Source organism: Rhinolophus hipposideros, assembly GCF_964194185.1.
Source record: "Rhinolophus hipposideros genome assembly, chromosome: 7".
NCBI classification, from domain to species: domain Eukaryota; kingdom Metazoa; phylum Chordata; class Mammalia; order Chiroptera; family Rhinolophidae; genus Rhinolophus; species Rhinolophus hipposideros.
Window position 1 is genome coordinate 16,364,616 of NC_138053.1, and position 18,498 is coordinate 16,383,113.

General features: G+C 40.0%; 1 protein-coding gene and 1 pseudogene across 5 annotated transcripts in view; both read right to left on the reverse strand.

Moving 5' to 3' along the window:
- Positions 1 to 18,498, reverse strand: part of SNCAIP (synuclein alpha interacting protein) — a 140,000-nt gene that overhangs the window by 63,743 nt on the left and 57,759 nt on the right. The window lies entirely within an intron of this gene.
- Positions 12,468 to 13,499, reverse strand: LOC308499567 (annotated as a pseudogene). The gene has a single exon. The product of its transcript is annotated as an uncharacterized misc_RNA (transcript).

Below are 18,498 nucleotides of genomic sequence, written 5' to 3' on the forward strand. Positions count from 1 at the left end.
TTCCGTCTGATCAGCATTAGCACTGACCCACACCTCGCACATACTACACTCGGGGTAGGGCTTTGAGGATGCGTAGCCCTGAAATCTTAGGAGAGCCATATTCCAACGTTTATACGGGCATTTCCCTGGATGCTATCCATGGAGCAGTGAATGCGGAATCTCTGCAGTAATTACACAAGCAAAGACCAACTAACCAACAGTAATGGATACTTCAGCATTTAAAGTACAACCTCCAGTTCATCCTTCAAAAAGAAAAAAAGTGAAAACAAATACCTAAGTACAGATTTAAACCACAGAGTTACTGCATTGCCCCTGCTTCCAACAGCTTTGCCTGACAGTACCAGGCTGACCTGGCGCCAGCGCCAGAATGTCCTCAGTCAGCACTTGCCTCGGGGCTGCCTGTGGCAATTCTTTAAATCTGTCAAGGAAGATACATCACCTCATAGTTCATTTTCTCATCGCTTATCATCGCCACCATCGGTGGTGGCAGTGGCACCTACAGATGTCAAGGACAGAAATATAGAGCTCCTGGCAGTGCCTTAGAGTGCAGTTATCTTCCGCAGGCCCAACTCTCAGATATCGAAAACGATACCATTTCCTGTAACTTGTCTTTCTTATTATAAAGACCGCCTTATTTATTAGACTAAGGTGTGAGAAGTAAATTATTTTCTCCTCTTTCATTTTTCTAATCAAGGGGTACTTTGCCAAAGAGAAAGAAATACATTCCTGGAAAGTGAAAATAAATCTAGGCCAATGAAAATGGGCTAATTACAATAAGATCAAGAATGTAAAAGTACCTATTTTTAAAAGGAAACTCTTACTCTGAAGGCACTGCTTTCTCATTTTGAGGTGTTTTTTTTTGTTGTTGTTGTTTTGTTTGTTTGTTTTAGCTACACCAATAGAATTATAATAAAGGGGGACATACTCACTTGCCATCTCATACCTCAAACCCATCACTTGATAAAATTTTCAATGTTTCCTCTCCTTCCCGTTCCCACATGCATGTACCATTTTTATACATTTTTAATTATAGCAGATATAGAATTGGTCCAAGAAAGGATTAGGAATGATACTACCATATTCAAATGAGATTTTCCATTTACAATAAATATTAAAAGTTCTGAAATCACAGTAACATAAAAATGAAAACAAATTTATATATGTTAAAAATGTATTTATATATATGCCCATATATATATGTGTGTGTATGTACACACACATATATATATACACACATATATATATATACACCTACAGAAATGTTATTATTTATAGAAATCCAAAAATAGGTTCTTAAGCAATTGCCTCATACAATGAATATATCTCTTTTCCTCTAATCCTCAAAAAGCTTTTCAGAGAAAAACATACTCATATTTGCAAATTATTCAAAATAATGTTCTCTTCCTTTCTGGTAGATTCTGAGACAATCTAGACTCTTTGCATTCCAGCTCATCAGCTAACAGGCTTTCTCCTAATCCAACTGCTTTTCACTAAGTCTGTTCTCCACAATGGATTGTTGATTTATACACTATTCCCATGGCTTTGGTGAACACAAAGATGGTGCTTTTCTTTTGTACCTCAAAGAAAATATCACCAGAAACATGGAAACATGGGGATATGAAGCAAAAACACATGCATCAATGTGGGGACTGGACCAAGTGGATCTACAAATATACAGAAATATAAAACTAAATGCAAAATGTAAATGAATACTTCTTAACCAAGAAAATAAACAAATAATCACTGAGCCACTGTTTGAGGTGTTCTGACAATATAAAGAGCAATATACATTCAAGTGTGGCCATTCTCATGGAACATAGCCAGTGGATAACATAAATCATGACATTAAAGCAGAAAACCTTTACATTTGGACTAGGAGGATGGCACTGAGATTCTTTATTCTATAGTCCAGAACACAGGAGTTACAACAGTTCCAGCCTATTACAGGAAGACCTGGGTCACTGCTCACATTTGTCTCAGTCGGTTGGATTGTCCAGCCTCAGACTAAGGGGCCCAAGGCATGCAGGACTCTCTTTCCCTTCCCAATGGGCCTTTATGTTCAGCCATCTCCTTTAAGATACCTTCCTCTATCCAGGACCCAGTTCCTTTGAGCTGGTTTCAATACTTCTCTCTTGCCAGGTGCCATTTTGAAAGTATTACATCCTCATTTATAACGTGCAAAAATATCTGTGGTTCACCAATCCCGGCCACATTCCCAACATTAATTGCTTCTTCTCGGTTGTGGGTGAGTCCACAGTAGTCCCAGTGTTCACCGCCTGCTCCTTCCTCATCTGCCCTTCCTCTGAGCACCTGGTACCCTCAGGCACTCCCGTCTAGGGAAGTGATGGGACGGGATTAGGTCAGGTTAGAGCAGAAGCTACAAATAAACAACATGATAAGGAAACTGAGTTGGGCTGTGGGTGCTTTTGTAATCCGGGTATCCTGGCATCATCCCATTCCACACACCAGCCCACAATGGAAACCAGCGAGCCCCCTTTCTGAGCAAGGACATATGGGCTCTGCACAGCTACAGAGGGCACACACTGCAGGCCCATGAGCTGAATCTGGCCTACAGATGTGATATATTTGGCTCTAGCAGTGTTTTCAAAATAATCGAATCAGTTGCCAACATGTAGACCTTGGGTGATTTCACATAAAATTCTGGGTTTTTGGCTTCACTTTAAAAATGTCTCAAGCTGTGGCAGCACAGGTCTGCATTCCCAGTAACAACAGTTGGCTTCAGCTGAACCGCAGCTGCCCCTACCTGTTCAGGAGGCCTGCTCCCCAGTTCACCCCCTCCCCTCCCATCTGCTCTCCTCACTGACATGCCCTGCTTGGCCTTTGGGGCATTTGAGTGTCCAGCTCTTCAAAGGGATTCAGTACCAAACAATAAGTACCACCCTCTCCTCACTATTTTTTTTATTGGTACCTCCTGCCAAATCATGTTTACTTCATTTGGATTCTAAGATGGAGTTTGTATTCTAAGATTGTTTTAAATTCTCATACCACAACAGCAACAAAATAAAATTTCTTACAAATAAACTACTAGCATGTTACAATCTGTGCTTTTACGGAGCCTCCATTGTATCTCTTGGTACTAGAGAAAGAAAACCTTCACAAACATCATAAATGTTATGAGGTAGAGGTTATGTTTCCCTCCCTTTACAACTGGAGGAAGGAAGGGTTCTTGCCTTGTTGTGATTGGCGTTGTGGGTTTACATGGTGCCATTTCACTGTTGTGACTAGAGGGGAAGGCTGGAAGCTGTGCCAAGTGTAAGCCCAGAAAAACACCAAAGCCATCGCCCTCTGGCCAGACCAGCAGCTTGGACACAAGAGGACCAGTATTATTCAAGGGCAATGAAGATGGGTTTATGCCTAATTGAAAAATATTGTTCAGCCTCCCTTTGCATGAGATTGTATTGCTGGGCATTATAGTTGGCCCTGGACTCCTTGGGACTTTAGGACCCAGTCATTTATAAATGTGGATGGCACCTCCCCATCGGCCCTGACCCTACAAACTGCCCTCACTCCTCCCAGGTTCTCTGAGGGCCCGAGGACCTTCTTTCATATCGCTGCCCCTTTTCCCCAACTCACCTCTTACAAGGTCTGCCTTCCTTTCCAGTGCTGTTGACCCATTGAAATGATTCCATTTCATCTCAGTTGGGCTTTTCACTTCTCTTCACTGCCGCTGGCAATTTTAGTTTGTTATTCACTTAGGTAGTTGTGTGTTTAATTTTTTTATGGGGAGGGGTAGGGGTGAAGATGGAGATTGGGTAGGGCGTGGGAGAGCAGAGAAGAGTAATGGAAACATTTTCTAATGGTATAGCTCTTCCAATTTGGGTAGGAAAAGTTATACCAAAGGAAAGAATAAAAATATTAGGACGTGCAGACACAGGGCTAGGTGGTGGGACCTGTATGCCACGCAGAAGCTGGTGGTGACATACCGCCCCTCTTATTTTGATGTTCCCAAAGTATTGAGAGAAACTTTACCCAACTCCAAACTGATGCCTGGCTAGAGGAGATAAAAAGCAAAATAATCACCATCGGCTGTACACAACGTCTGTAGGATTTTTCCCACTCTCACTGAGTTTTATAAACTGCCAAGAACAGAAGGCCCTCCAGTGCCTGCTAAAGTGGGAGGGAGGGACTTATTGCTCTAATGGGTCTATCAACACCTTCTCAGGAGTGGCCTCAGTGATGGGCCAATGGCTTCCTTCAAGGGAAGATTCAATTTGGGAAAGAGTCCAACTGGATAATAAAAAGTAGGTAAGCAATTTAAAAAATAGCCTCCTCCTTCAGTATTCTGATTTTCAGGTGATATTTTAATTTTTGTTATAGTCGTAACTTGAAAACGGATTCTAAAAATCAGTCCAAATGAGGACTTCGAAAAATTTGTTGGGTAATGGCGGCATCACTGGAAAACGTTTGGAGTGGCCAACAAAATTTCTTTGAGAAATTACACTCATTTAACGTCTACATTCTGGTGTGCTTGGCTCATAAAAGGCTTACTGATTTGTGACTACAGTTACATATCACATGAATTGCTCTACTGAAATTCTTCTTAAAAATCAATTGCCTCACTCCATTTTACAAGGAGTCAACACGGACTCATTCTGAAGGCTCGTGTTACACAGTTTTCTCCCTTTCTGCCAAAGTCACTATTGCTACATTTACCAGTAAAGTATGAGGCCCCATAATTAAAAGTAAGTTGAGGCTTGTCAAAATAAATGAGCAGAGTACATTCGGTGATGAGGTAACCTCGATCGATTTGCATTACTTCTTTCTTTACTCTTTAAATCACCAATACTTGGGGACACAGCAGCTCCCTATACACCTACACACACACACACACACACACACACACACAGACACACAACTCAGTTTCCATTGGGATAAATTTCAGTTGGAAAGCCTGAACATAGATACTAGACCAACTTTCTTTAAATATAACAAGAGCTTTAAAAAAAAAATCATAAACTCAGTACTGGAATCCTTGGGTGGAAAAAAATGGAATATATGAAATGTCCCCAGTTGGCTCAGTAGTTTGGCTGGCAAGGAAGCAACTCATTCCAAATGTTGGATTCAGTTTCTTTCACTCTTTGATTCAACAGTGGCCAGAAGCATGGCAGTCACTAAACGTCTAGTCCTGAAGCAGAAAAATGATAGAGGCAAGAAATTTCTACTGGAAAGAGGCAACTGAAGGCGAGCCAAGAAGTACACATTAAGAAAAAGGGGGAAAGCACGAGCTCTATAGATCTCATCCACTTCTTCACTTATGGAATATTCCTGCGTGTACATACTGGATAAGACCTATACTGCTCTCTAGGCCAGTAGGGGGGCACACAGGAGAGGGGAGACAGACAAGAAAACAAGCCATGACAATATAATGCAGTCCTTGTTAAAACAAATAAATAGAGAGGAGTCTGAGACACCTTGGAAATGGGGGAAGTCTGCCTAGTAGAGGTGAGGACGGAGCTGAAAGCTGGAGGAAGAGGGTGTGAATAGTGAGGGCATTATAGGGGCAGGAGGAAGTGTCCCAGTATTGGTTCCAGCATGAGCAAAGGCCTGCAAGTGAGAATTGCCAGAAGATGGAGCACACGGATGGACCACCTATTGCTCTTTTTCCTACAAAAAGAAAAAAAGGGAGTCTTCAAGGGTGAGGGCCAAGCTGGGGTGATAAGCAGGGGTGGTGGAGTATTTCCAAAGCCACAGTGCAAACAGAACACATTTTATTGGAATGTCAAATTTTCTGGCATGTTTGAAGAAAATACAAGTGAATGTTTGCTATCAAATGGGAGGTTTCAATGTACAATATTGAGCCTGCACCAGCTCCTATGAAAGGGGTGTTGTATTTCCTGTTTGAATGCCCACAGAAACATTCATGAAATAAAACTTTGCACAAGGGTCTAGGACTGGGTACCTTTACATATACTCTCTCATTTATGTTTCACTAAGACCCTGGGAGACAAATATCTTTATAATCTCCTCTGTGAATACAAGTAAACCAAGGCTCAGAGAGGTTATGTAATTGCCTCACAGACACACAGCCAGGGCTTCTGATGTTAAGTTTGCTTTTCTCCCTTATTTCAGCTTACCAAAACTGCAGTGGTAAAGTAACACTTTACCTGTGTCAAACATTTTTTGTTTTTCAAATCACTGTCAATATTTTTTTATCTGACTTTATTACAACTCTGTGAGGGAAGCAGAGGAAGTGTATTGTGATTTGCAATAATATTCTTCCTATTTTACAGATAGCAAAACTGAGGAAGGTCATGTACTACTAAACACGGGCAACACCAGCTCAGACAAACCACTTCCTAACAAGTTCAGAGACCTCATGATTCACCCCCAGATTGTTTTGAAACATAGCCATGTCTCTGAACTACATGGGTCAGAATTTCATACATATCCTCAGCCCTGAATTGTATTGACTTTGGTGTTCATAAAGTGGAACTCCAAACAAATTGTTCTTTCCACTTTCTGGAAGAGACTAAATAGAAATGGTAGGCAAGATCATCATCATGAAAGAAAACGTATAGACTTTTGGGTCCCTAATATACCTTGCCTACAGATATCTTTGAACTGGTATTCCATTATATTCCACAGCCAGTAGGTTTAAGACTTCATATTCAAAGAAAATCTGACTATGATCATGTTTCCTTGTATCTTATTAAAAAGTAAGCAGTATACTAGAAACCTCATTCTAGAGATCAGAACTGCTCTGACAAACCTCTATAAAGGTCGGCCTTTTTTTGTAGTTTTTAGCCCTAGTTTGTAGTTTAAAATTCATGCAAATAAATTGGGGGTCATTTCATTATTTCTAAATTATAAATAATAAGCATGAACCAACTTATACGAGAATTTTAGAGCTTGAAAAGACCTTAGTTTTGAACAGATTTCTGGTCAAGATGGCAGAGTAGGTAAACGCGGTGCTCACCTCCTCTCAGAACCACATCATTACAACTAAAGTACAGAACGACCATTATTGAGAATCACCTGAAGTCTAGCTGAACCAAAGCCCTACAACTAAGGCTACAGAGGAAAAGCCATCTCAAGACTGGTAGGAGGGGCGGAGACACATAACAGGCTGGACCCACACCTGTGTGTGACCATTAAAAATCGGGAGGGATAGCTTGGTTGCAAAGGTCTCCCTGGAGGAATGAGGGATCCGAAACCCACACCAGGGTCCCCAGCCCAGGGTTCCAGTGCCAGGGAGAGAAGTCTCCATAACTTCTGGTTGTGAAAATCAGCAAAGATTTTGACTGAGTGAGCAGGAAGGCAGCTGCAGTCCTAGGTGCTCCTCTTAAGGGGACTGCAAACAGACTTACTCACTGATGGACTCACTGGCTCTGAGCTCCAGTACTGAAACATACCCCAAATGAAAGAACAGAACAAAGTTCCAGAAAAAGAACTAAATAAAATGGAAACAAGCAATCTACCAGACATGGCTTTCCAAACACTGGTTATACACATGCTCAATGATCTCAGGGAGAACATCAACAAAGAGATAGGAAACATAAAAATGGAGATTGAAAACATAAAAAAGAACCAGTCAGAAATAAAGAATACAAAGTGAAATGAAGAATACATTAGAGGGAATCAACAGTAGATTAAATGAAGCAGAGGACTGAATCAGTGATTTAGAAGACAAGGTAGCAGAAAACACCCATCAGAACAGCAAAAAGAAAAAAGAATCCAAAAAAATAAGGAGAGTTTAAGGGGCCTATGGGACACCATCAAGTGTACCAATATTCATATCATAGGGGTACCTGAAGGAGAAGAGAAAGAGCAAGGAACTGAAACTATCTGAAGAAATATTGAGCTATTTGAAGAAATAATGATGGCAAGCTCCCTAACGTGGTGAAGGAAGTAGGCACACAAGCCCAGGCAGCACAGATTGTCCCAAACAAGATGAACCATTTAGAATCAAAGGACAGATAAAGAGCTTCCCATACAAGAAAAAGCTAAAGAAGGTCATCACTACCAAACCAGTGTTATAAGGAATGTTAGAGAGGCTGCTTTAAGACAACAACAATAAGATAAAATATATGAATAATAAAATGGCAATAACTACATATCTATCAACAATTACTTTAAGTGTAAATAGATTAAATGCTCCAATCAAAACACACCGTGGCTGAATGGATAGGAAAACAAGCCCCTGCGGCGTTCAAGAGATTCACTTCAGATCAAAAGATATATAGACTGAAAGTAAAGGGATGGGAAAAGGATATTTCATGAAAATGGAAACAAACAAAAGTTGTGGTAGCAATACTTATATCAGACAAAATAGACTTTAAAAGAAACCTAGAAAAAGTGACAAAGAAGAACCCAGTAGTCCCACCTCTGGGTATTTATTCAAAGAAACCCAAAACACTTCTTTGAGGGAAGGTGTACCTCCATATGTTCATTGCAGCATTATTTACAAAGGCCAAGATGTAGAGGCAGCCTGGGTGTCTGTCGATGGAAAAATGGATAAAGAGGAAATGGTACTCATATACAATGGAATATTGCTTGGCCATAGATGGCAATGGGTTCTTGTCATCTGTGGCAGCATGGATGGGCCTAGAGGGTATTGTACTGAGTGGAGTATGTCAGACAAAGACAGATGCAGTGTGATTTCACTTACATGTGGAATCTAAAGAACAAAACAAACCAACGAAACGAAAACAAACTCATAGATACAGAGAACATTTTGATGGTTTCCAGAGGGGAAAGGCATTGAGAATGGGTGAAAAAAGGGAAGGAATTAAGAAAAATTGGATATTACAAAGTAGTCTTGGGGATGTAAAGTATAGTATAAGGAATATAGTGAATAACATTGTAGTAACTATGTATGATGTCAGATGGGTACTAGATTTATTTGGGGTGAAAGATAGGAAGGGCTTAAGGAGCAGGGTGAAAAAGGTGAAGGCATTAGGAAGTACAAATTGGCAGTTACAAAATAGTCATGGGATGTAAAAAAAGTACAGGGAATATAGTCAATTATATGGTAATAACTATGTATAGTGCCAGGTGGGTACTAGGCAGGGGGATCACTTTTTAAATTATATAAATGTCTAACCACTGTGTTGGACCCCTGAAATTAATATAAAATAATATTGAATGTCAACTATAATCAAAGGGGGGAAAGGTGAAGGGGAAAAAGAAGTTCAAATTTCCAGGAATAAAACAAATAAGTCATGGGGATATAATGTACAGCATAGAGAATATAGTCAATAATATTGTGCTAGTGTGGTACTGTGTCAGATGGTTGCTGGGCTTATCATGGTGATCACTTCTTTAGGTATATAAATGTTGAATAACTATAGTGTATACCTGAACTAATATAATATTATAGGTTAACTATATTTTAATAAGCATCTTTATACAAATTAAATAAAATAAATAAGAAAAGACCTTAGTTTTTAAGACTAGAGGTGGAGATACTTTTTAATTTGTGTGTGTGTGATTTTAAATGTGTTTAACATTTAAAATTTTTTCTGAAAGAAGGGAGAAAAAGAATCTATGCTCACAGTAGCTGCACAAGAAAAAGGAATGCATAACATAAAAAAAAACATATAGATATACACATAAACACAAAAAATATATATTGTGTTCAGTTATGGATGCCACTTCTTAAGAAAGTCACAGTGGGCTGTACCAAGACAGAGTAAGGAAGTCAAGATGGTCAGAAAACTGTCTCATGTAGCACAGCTAAGGAAATATCTAACTTGGAGAAGATGAAAGTGCTCTTTTCTCACCCTGAGAATCTAAAGAGCCATCAGGTAAAAGGAGAATTTGACTTCAAGGACAGCCCTTAGAGAAAATGTCAAGGCTGCTGATTTCAGAAAAGACTTACTAGTAATGACACATGGAATGGGCTGACATGGAGGGGTGGTTTTATGAAATCATAACCATCCTAGCAAGAAATCGGTCATACAGAGGCGTAGAGGGATCCTCTGAGGGAGAAAGATGAGAATCATGCATTGGAAGGAGGAACAGATGACCTTTTAACTCAAAGATTCTGTGCGGTTTGAGATGGCAGTGGAAACATCCTTGGAGCCAAACCACGATCTAAGGACAGCCCTGATCCATTCTGACCCCTCTCCAGGGGGCTACCATGACAATCTCTATTGAACATCCCTTATCTGTTTCATCTGGCATACTGATCTCACCAGGAATGTGATTGAAACATGGAGGTTAGGGGATAGGGAGGGAGAGAGCGAGAGGGAGGGAGGGAAGGAGGGAGAGAGAGAGAGGAGAGAGAAGAGAAAAGAGAGGAGAGAGAGAGAGAATAATTTTAAAAAGAACTGGAATGTTGTTCATTCAATAAGCATATGATTTACTCTCTGTTGTAGATGAAAACTTATCAACTCCTCGAGGACAAAACTATGACCTCATGAGGCCCAAACAAAAAGAAAATTTCTGGGAAGAAAAAGGAAACATTTCTAGCACTAGGAAGTTGAGCCTGGGCTGAAGCCAACTGTGTCTTGCACCGGCTTCTGGAAAGGAACTATGGAACAATTTGGGAACTGGATCCTTTACGCAGCTATGTACAGGAAACTATCCAAATCGGAGTTCCAAATTTTTGGCACACCTGGAGTGCTGATGCTTTACTCTTGATTTTGCAAAGATTGCTTGATTTCTACGGTGGATTTGTTTGGCAATTATCTTTGAGAATGTACGGAACACAGATGACAGTCCTAATTCTCATTTTAGACCGAAGTAGACATAATAGCAACATGCACGGGGAGCATAAAAGACTACATCAGGAGTCAGTTGTCTTGGCTTCGTTCTCATACCTCTCAACGTTTGTGAGAATTAAACTTCCAAGCAACCGTAGACCAATGGTTCTCAAAGTTCAGTGTGCCTGAGAATCACCCAGAAGGCTTATTAAAACAGATTGGTGGGTCCAACTCCAAGAATTTCTGATCCAAAAGGTCTGGGTTGAGGCCTAAAAATTTACATTTCTAACAAGTTCCCAGGTGATGCTGATTCTGCTGGTCCAAGAACCACATTTGAGAACTACTACCTAAGATCAATGACTCGTCCCAGCACTGGCTACATCTGCACTTAATTAAAAGATGGTGACCTCTTCCCCACATCCCCCATCTCCACAGATGCTAACTTCATTATACAGGTCCATGCCTAGTGCCCTTCTGATGAAACTGCCTCAGTGGACTTGACTAAGCATTTCCCATGAAGACCACCCAGAAACCTCAGAAGGTCTGAAGTCTGTGTGTGTGTGTGTGTGTGTGTGTGGGTGTGTGTGTGTGTGCGTGTAATTTCCAGTGCTATATAAGGGACAGACGTTGGCCTTCAAAACCCTACAAAATCTGGGCTTTGGTTACTTTAAAATTTCCTTTCTCCGTAACACATCATGGCAACAAAGATGCCCTAAGTTTCTCCTGTTAATGAGATCCAGGTTTATAATTTCAGATGTAGCCTTTTTAGAGCAAGACTCTCAATGTAGGGCTATTCATTCACTAGAACTACAGTATAATAAATCCCATGTCTACTAATAAAGAAGGAAAATGGAAAAATGCAAGAATCTAATAAGAATTAATTTAAAAGGCAATGCTTATATGACATGTATGCATCATAAAATATTTAAAATAATTACTCATTGAACCTGAAGCAGTCCAGATGGCTACACTGGCTAACTGTGAAAAATAAAATCCTGCCTGTATATTTTAAATTATAACTATGATGTGCTTATTTTTATTGAATCCAAATCCAGAAATCGGGTTATTATGAAGATTTTATCAATTCTTCCAAATAAAATGTACCGATTTAATATGAAAAGAGGAAATAAACTCATAAAATAAATGTCCCTTTTTCCTGAAGAAGGGTATGGTTTGATAGGCAATTAAGAAAGTATAGTGGGCTCAATGTCTATAAGTAACCAAATATTTGCATATCTATACATACACACAGTGTATTATTTAGCAAACACTAATTATTTAATCTAATATTTTTACCTAGCCTTAATTTACTAACGACACTTGAAGAAAAATGGACAAAATCTGCTTCTATCTTAGGGTACTATGATTAAAAGTGCAAAAACTGAATATTACATACTTAATACATTTCTAATATGCATCAAAGCATTTAAAGAAAAACATAAGATGAAAACAAAAGATTACTGTTAAATACCTTTAGGAATTCAGCTAAGAAGTGTTATCCACAGTTTCAATATGCTGTTCTATACCTTGCATAGAGTAAATACTTAATATATTGTTTGTTATGTTGAGTTTATTTCCAGACTATGGTCATATTGATTCACTTTACAATTTCTACATTAAAAATCTTATTACTCTCCTAAAACAACAAATGTTGTGATGACTATTTGTCTTCAACTTATAACAACTTAGCGTTCATATATCTTCTTCTTGCACAGTTTCCTGCAGAAGTCTGTTTATGGGCAGGAGTCAATCTCTAGTCCCCCTTTCCGAAGCTGTCTATTGATGAGGGCCATGGAAACTTCACTGGCACCTTCCAATGATGTGGACCTCTTTCCCATCCATTAAAACCGAGTTTTTTGCTATTAAGCATATGGAGAAAGATGAACATTTGCAGGCTGTTCTTGGATTTTTATTCTCTTTGGCACCCCAGAAGGACACCAACTGCATTTTGTAATTCACCAACATAAGCAGGAAAGGACTAAGAGCAGAGAAGCCTGAAGAGAGGGCTGTGAGCACAGCTGGAAAAAAGACACAGGCTGCCAAGTCTTTCAAGAAGTAGACCAAGATAAAGTGAGAAATCCAAAGTGGAGTGATCAGCCACATTAATAAAATACTAAACTTGGCCCTTCTAAGGATTTCAATTTCTGAATCATCATCTCCAACCCAGATGTCACCATATGTCATCTTCTTCCTTTCCGAAAGAAAAAAAAGACATCCAGAAACAGACAAAGGCTAAGATGACTAAAGGAAGAATATCGATCAGAACTAAAAATATTTTCCCATAGTAAAACTCTAGCTGCTTGCTTCCAAAGTCAGTTATGCAATCCACATAAATCCTGCCAGTACACAAGGGGTATGTATCCTTTCCTGTGCTCAGGTATTCCGATTTTCTAGTATAGAGTAAAACTGGGATGTACAGAGCTACACCAGTCACTCAAAGTGCAGAAACCACCTTCAAGGAATGCTTCTGATGGTCCAGATTTGAAGCCTCACTCAATGGGTGGACAGTTCGGTAAAGCTTCTGGTGGTAGAGCAACGCGAAGTACGACGTGAACCAGCTGGCCAGTGAACTCGCCAGGGCTGCTGTGAAGTGCAGAACTTTGCAGCCAGCTGAATCCAACATGAAACCAGAAGAATAAAGAATTTTCATGGCATTCACCACCAAGTTTTTAATGAGGTGGACAGATATAAAACTGAAAATGAGAAGAAAGGATGCCTGTAAACGTCCAGTGATGCATTTCCTTGTAGAATAAACACATATTTCCAACCAAGCTCACAAGGATGAGGATGGTACAAGCGATGACCTCAAGCACATCTGGCAGATGGCTTCATGGGAAATGGCAAATCGGTTACCTCAAATGTCGTCTTCTTTTCAGTTTAAGTCATGAGACATTTGGATGATTTTTAAGAGGTCTTCAGTGAGAAGACCTGGGTTTTTTTTAATCCGCTGTACATTGACAAAATCCTCAGCTGGTGTCACCCTAACAGTTCAAAGATGGTCTGTAACAGAATTTTGCTTGCTCTAGTGATGAGCTGTTGAAAACAGAAGAGCTTCCCAAGAGGATTCTGTTTTATCATCTCTGGGGACTTAACTATGATGAGAAAGTTCTAGGTGTCATCACTTACTTAAAAGTTCTCAGAAATGTATTTATAGCACCGTAATGCAATTTCCTAGATACAGTGTTGTACAGTTTTCAACAATGAGGGAGAGAATGAAATTAAATTTGTGACAGCAAAGGAAAGTGGGCAAGAGGCTGAAGTTACCTTCTCTACTCATAGAAAAAATTGAAAGAAGTGGGGGTAGACGTCTGAGTAACAATGAACGTTTCCAAATAACAAAATGACAAATTGCCAATGACAGTAATACATGATAGAGTTTATTAAGTACAATAATTTTCTAGCTTCTCTACCATTTTTGGAAAGCAGAAATATTCTGACCTGTTCTGGTGATCTTAAGTGGTTGTTAGGATTACAAAAGAGAAAGAAAATTCTTGCAGAGGCAGGCGGGAAGGGAATAAAGAAGTGAGGGAAGAAGTAAGTTCTTAGGGAGACTCCTTCCTCACTCCCCAAGCCGAGCACAAGACACTAGGAAAAGATTTCTGTCCTAAATATGATTGGAGAGTACAGATCAAGAACAGAAATATGGCACTGAAACACAATATTCAAGTAATCTGGCATTAACTCACTTTCTGTATGAATTCTGTTAGCCAAGTATGTCATAATGATCCATTCTGGGGACAAACTACTTTCCCTTTATTGTATTTGCTTGCAAAGTTTGTGGTGAATCATCCTGTCCTATACCGTCACAACATAAGCTTCAGTCTGACCCAGTGGGGTACTGGAGCCAGCTTGCACTGACACGAGCAACTGTGCATGTCTCTTTCCAACTCTGTGTTCAGTGACTTCACGTTGGGAGCTTGAAATTGGGTATGCTGGGAGTATTTACACCATGGAAATTAGCAAATGCTACAACTCAGGGCTGTTGGCGAGAGGAGAGTTGTTTTACTAGGACAACACTGACCTGAAAAGAAAACGATTACAGTAACAAGAAATCGTCTGATATTTTATCTACATAAGATCAATATTTGGTACCCACCAACCCTTTCAGTAAGGGTATGTATAAGAGGTTTATGGCAGCATTAGTAGGTAAAAAAGCTAGGCCCCACAATTACACAGGGGGGAGGACAAGCCTGGGGGGCTGACACTTCCTATTAAACCCCTTATCCCTAATTGACTACTAAGACAGGTAACAAGTCAGAGTCCCCACACCACATTTTTCTTCCCTAAGAAATTTCCATTACCTCCGTGTCAACTGCAGTTAGTAAAAAGGGCTGAGATGATGATGATGATGATAATAATAATAATAATAATAAATAGTCATGACACAATAACGTTCATATTGGCTACCATTTGTTTAACACCAGTTTGAGCCAGACACTATGTCGATGTTTGGCTTTATAAAGTTAACCTCACTTAACCTTTAATATCATTCTCATATCACTGATGAGGAAGAGGAAGACCAGAGAGGAAAGTAAGTTGCTCAAAGCAACTGGGGAATAGAGACAGGAATCAAAGCCAGGTGTGTCTGATTCCAAAACCACTGGTTCTTCTTCACTGCCTCTCCACACACGCTGTCTGATTGTGAATTTTCTGTTCACTATTTTTGATCTTCTCCTAATGGTTTATAATTGGTACACCCAACTTATAGAGCCTATAATAAACTCTTTTTCAGAAGTTTCCTCAGGTTTATAATATACAAGTCACGCATGCTTTTGGAAAGCAATTAGTCATCTCCCTTCTCCCTCCATGATAATAACACACATTATGGGTGTTTACACTTCTGCATGTCAAAAAGATTTTGAAAATTCTGTACACTAGTTCAAGATGCCTTCGTTGAAACAGGAAAAGGCTGTTTCCAGCAGTAGTGAGCCCCCCGCACCCCAGTTTCTGACTGCATTTAAGCAGAGGCCCAACATTGAGTGGAGTGAATTTGCAGAGCAGTGAAGAACGACCCTGACCAGCAGACAACATATAGCCCACCCTAGTTTGAGATCTAATTTTGGGATAATAAATTAAGAAACTGTCTATGTGATGCTATTTCTCAAATATTGCCCAAATGGTGCCAATTTACAGCAAGTAATAGGGACTTCTCAGAGCTGAGGGTTAGGGTAAAACAATGTTTTATAAACTCTCCATCCCACCCCACCCCCAAAGGCTTACATAAACATTTGTTTTTCAAAGGATTAGCAAACATGGAACATGTTCCTTTGCATGGAAGCAAAAGTATAAAATATGTGTCATTTTTCTTCAGGTTTATATCTATACCAGAAAAGTAGCACACATCATAAGGGGGATAAAATTAATTTTTGTGAATACTGGCTTGATTGATGGATAATACTTTTCTTATCTGCTGTGGTTGGGTGACCATCAGCTGTTACTGGTTAGACATTAGCCACAAATATAACTGCCGTGGCTACGCTGGCAAGGGGTTGGTTGGTTGGCAGAGAAGCGGATGGCAGATTGCGGCTAGCAAGTGGGGTTAGCAAGCTCGGATTGTAAATTGCCGATCTTGTGGATCCTGCTTCCTGTGTCTCGCCCAGCCGCCAGCGAGACTGTGGTGCAGGAAGACCCCTCGTTGGGGTACTGGCGGATGTTTGCTTTTGTGTCTCAACCATCTGCCATCGAGAATATAGAGGTATGAACCCCCTAACCATGGCTCCATTGGTGTTCTTTTCGGCTTCAGCATTCTTGTTCGGGGTGCAGGACCAGAGTCCCTGCATTACAAGGTATCTTCGTGCACTCAATTGGTTGTCTACTGAGAAGCTATCATGTGCCCAGCATGCACTGGACTCTAAGAATGACACACAGAAGTGGAAGCCTTTGTCCCTGCCTTCTGGAGGCATATGGCTGAGTTGTAAGTGCACACTGATGTTTAATGAATATGTTACATATACATGAGGTCTGACAATGAAGTTTGCTAACTTATTGCAATGATGTTGCTAACCTTTTTTGATATAAGAGGGAGTATTCATTATAAATTTGTATCAACTGGACAAACAGTTAAGCAAGTTTACTATTTGAAAGTGCTGAAAAGGCTCCATGAAAAAGTTAGACGAAAACGACCTGAACTTTTCGTCAACAATTCATGATTCTTGCATCACGACAATGCACCAGCTCACGCAGCACTGTCTGTGAGGGAGTTTTTAGCCAGTAAACAAATAACTGTATTGGAACAGCCTCCCATCTCACCTGATCTGGCCCCCAATGACTTCTTTCTTTATCCAAAGATAAAGGAATTATGAAAGGAAGGTATTTTGATGACATTTAGGATATCAAGGGTAATACGACGATATCTGTGATGGCTATTCTTGAAAGAGTTCCAAAATTTCCTTGAAGGGTGGACTAGGTGCTGATGTCGGTGCATAGTTTCCCAAGGGGAGTACTTCAAAGGTGACTGTAGTGATATTCAGCAACAAAGCATGTAGCACTTTTTCTAGGATGAGTTTGCCAACTTGATTGTCTGACCTCGTATGTTATAGTATGTGTATGGATATGCACACACAAATAATAGATCATATCATTTATTATCAGATATATTTAACTATTTATTTTAATTTTAAAAATTAATAAATAATAATACAATATAATAAACTACACCGTCATGAGTACAAAAGTAAAACATTTAGAGAAAAGAGGGACTCGTATGGGTAGGGCTATGTTTACTCTTCAATTCAGAGAGAAGGAAACTGAAGCTTGGAGAAGTTAAGCCACTTGCCCTAATCAGCAGGAAGAGGTGGCATTGAACTCCAGACCTCTGGCTTTCAACAGCTCTTTTGAAAGGGAAGTAACAGGGAAAAACAAAGCTGACTGAATGGTGAAGCAGAGGTGCTAAGAAACCTAGGTACAACTCCAAGGATCCCCAAGAACTTCCCTGATGAGCTTCTGATGGCAGACAGCCCACTTCTCAAAACATGGCAGAGTCAGGAGGGCCCAGGAAACAACGCTGCATCACCCACCAAGGAAAGGAACTGTCCTGTGTACACTTCAAGGAGGAAAGAAAAAAAATATCTTCCTTGGGAAACTAAACATAGGCTCTGCCAATCCAACTTCACTGAGGTCATTTGAGAACTGAGGAGTTCAAAGGTTCTCTACAGCTTCCATTTACTCTGGCATAAGATTTAACAGAAAAAAGAACTAAGGGAGAATGTATATGGCCCAGGCTGTTTTCCAACTCGCAAACTGCTGAAGTTATTTAGAACTCACTTTAGCTCACAATCACATGTAAAGTGGTTCAGATGTAAATGCTTTCCACGTGGCTTAAGGCAATGGAGGTGTTCTCCAAGGCACATGTGCAGTTCTGATGCGAAAGACGTGGATTCAAAATCTCGAAGTACTTTGGGTTCCTCCTGATTAGAGACTGCTGTGACTTTGTGCAACGCTGCGTCCAAGGAGGAGAAATGAAACGCATCGGCTTCATTCGGGCGTGAGGTTCTCACAGTAGCACAAAGATAAACAAACTTCGCAGGCTGAGGGAAGGGAATTGACTCCTTTAAATTGAGTATATAATATAAATAAATGTCTTTTCAGAAGAGATGCCTGAAACTTGATTCTGAGTCTGAATCTATATAAAGGCACCAATTTATTTTAATGAAGATCAGTACTGCACATATGGGGGGAGGGTATGCCTTCTTAAGAGCAGGCTGGTCTAACTAAGCCAGATAAGTCACTCACAGAAAGATGCTGCTTAAATTGGTCTGATTTGTTCCCTGGCCAGAAGCAAACTGATATTTGCATTTCTACACAGAACAAAATAGATGGAATTGCCAAATCT